Here is a 2,977-nt window from a genome sequence, read left to right on the forward strand (position 1 = left end):
TGTCCATTTTTCAATATCTTGCCTTAAGTAAGAATGAAAGTCATAAGTTTAAATACAAAGACTGTTTATGTCTTTCAATGAAACAGTGTAGAGATAGAAATAAAGAGAAGAAAAAAAAAAAGGTGAAAGTTGAAAAATTAAAAAGAAATGCAGAGAAGAGAAGGGAGAGAGGGAAAGGGAGACAAAGTAGCAGAGTTAGAGGGTGAAAGAAGAAAACAGCAGCAGATAAGTACAAGACAGATGAGTAAATGAACAAAGTTGCAAATTGAAGAATGAGAAGAATAGCATCGAGGAATACACCGAGTAAATGTGAGAACAATAGAGAGAAATAGCATGCGACCAAAAGAACATGATAATCACAATAATCATAATAATATGCAGTCTGCCTACTAGTCTGTCATTTGTCAAAAATACTTAATCTAATCATTACCATTCAAGTATAGTCAACATTGATATGATGTAAACCAAACAGGAGAATAAATACTCCAGTCAGACTAATCAGTAAGTCTCACATACGATATGGGAAACTTATCGTATGTTTCACATACGATAAGTTTTCACCCACTTCACAGTCTCGTATATGGGAAGACATTACAAAATCTTTCAAAAAAGCTTGCTAATAATAATTCAATTGGGATAAAGTTCCCAATAGAGTGTTACTATTAGCTGCGAATAATTGACCAGTAAATCTTCACATCGGTCATATAGCTAAAGCATGGTCTTCATTTGCTTTGTTACTTCATTTACTCCTCAGAAGTTGAAAAAATTTTTTACTGAGGGAACAATTTGTGAATGTAAAATAAGCGTACATGTTGCATTTTTCACCGTCAAGTTTTATATCTTAACAAAATGTATATGCTGAAAAACAACCAGTTGAAAACATTTAAATGATCGAAGTTATGACGAGAACCTTTTTTCTCTGAAAGCCACTGCTATCAGATGTCTTTAGAAAAGGATACAACTCTGGCTACTAAGGTAAGTAGCACAGCGTCATCGATAGCTCACATTGCCAGGCTGTATGATGATAGCCTGCAGGAAACTTAGTATGTCAAGTTGCAAGCAAAATATTAATGTTGAGATATACGATCATCTCTAAGCCACCACCTAACTCGCCCTACTGACCTCAAGTGTTCTATGATAAGTATCGGAGACATCGAGACTGAGCGATCACCGAACTAAGGGTCAGATTACTTTTTTTCGTTTGAAGTACCGGGGGATAGCGCGAACGCAGTCCCCCACTACCAAAAATTACGCACCCGAGTTATCCACATTTGGGATAATCGCAGGCGTCAACCAAACCGAAGTGCAATGGTAAGGCCTCTTCCTGGGGAATCCACCTTCTTGATCATGGATGTCCCTGTGCCAGGTAAGTATGAGTTGTACACGGTTAGTCGCATTATTAGTGTGTGGCACGTGCATGCATAATACAGTGTCAAAACATGTATTTCAGTTATTTAAACGTAAATTTTGTTTTTTGTAATAAATATATATTTTTAAAACACTTTTTTTTATTAAAAATAAATTAAATAATTAATTGACAACACGCTGAGACATGAAACAACATATTCAAATTACTATCAAACAGGGGAGACAACTTCAAAATATGAAAGCCGTTGTCCCCTTGGTTCTCCGCTTGGCCTTTTGTGTATTGCTTGCGACATAACGTTATTCCACACATCCTCTATATTAATTTAATAACTAGTTTATAACGACAAGCTTATGATATCAATTAAACTGTAAGTATGTACTAATACCAGCTTTTCTAACATGATGAGAGTATAAAAAACAAACTCAATGCAACAATGATTCAAGCACTTGAAACAAAAGTTCAAAGTACTTTCCAGATTTTCAACAATATTTTACAATCATTGTGTGTTGGCTGTTTATGGTAATTAATGTTTTGTTATGGTGCTCTTCGATTGTCAATGATCACAGTTTCAGTCTGTGATTGTGAGAACAAAATATCTATAGTATAATGTATAATACAAAGAGTACTTAACTATCTGCTAATTACTACAGATCCGTTTCATGCATAAATAGGTCTGCTCTCATCAGGTGATTACTTCAGAAATTATATTCACATATATTATATATAACTATATTTATTTACATTATAGTTTTTATACATTTTAAAAATAATTATTATATATAATAACACGTGTATATAAATTATACATATGTATATATATTATATATGATATATGTATAATACATGTATGTATAGTAAAACTACCCATATATATTATAATATATTGTATTATATATAGATTTTAACAACTTATACTATAGTACATATTGTATATATATATATATTATATTAAATATATATATATATATATATAATCAATTGTTAGCCTATCTACTTGCTATACTTGTATTGTACTTACCTGTATATATGACTTACATCCATGCATAAATCAGAGCCACAAATACTTATACTTACCCACATGTTTATGCTAATAGCTTTGAGATTTTTGAATGTGATCCTACATCTGGTTTTTGACATCTTGCACTTATCTTTAGATAAAAAAACGAGATTAATTACAATTACTTACTCTGGGCATCATTCATAGTGTTACAACATTACCTATGATCCTGATATATAGTGATACAACACTATCTTGACACTCATAACACCTTTCTCATTCCATTAAAGAAAAATGTGGTCTATAGCGGCAAATGGTTCATTGTGTTCATCACTTTTCAATGCCAAATATTTTCACAACAGTAGAACAGTGTGCAATTCTGGTGATATTACAATCATATGGTAAGCTCACTGTCTAGTATCAATGAGTTACTCAAATTGGGGTGTCAAACATCTAAGTGTTTGTGTCGGTCATTGAAATTCTTTAGCTATGTGCTACAAAGGTATGCAGCTACATTCGCCTAGTTTGAAGTTGTCTTCTAGTGATGAGGCTAAATTATAAGGTCAACTCTGGGTCAAATCGTTCGGCTTTATGGTTTCCGGAATATTTAG

The 2,977-nt window shown here is 32.6% G+C and overlaps 1 non-coding gene across 1 annotated transcript; it reads right to left on the reverse strand.

Moving 5' to 3' along the window:
• Positions 1–1,210: 1,210 nt before the first annotated feature.
• Positions 1,211–1,374, reverse strand: LOC137397691 (U1 spliceosomal RNA). The gene has a single exon (XR_010978744.1). It is a non-coding gene; the product is annotated as a U1 spliceosomal RNA (small nuclear RNA).
• Positions 1,375–2,977: the final 1,603 nt, after the last annotated feature.

This window comes from Watersipora subatra, chromosome 5, assembly GCF_963576615.1.
Source record: "Watersipora subatra chromosome 5, tzWatSuba1.1, whole genome shotgun sequence".
In the NCBI taxonomy this organism is placed as follows: Eukaryota; Metazoa; Bryozoa; class Gymnolaemata; order Cheilostomatida; family Watersiporidae; genus Watersipora; species Watersipora subatra.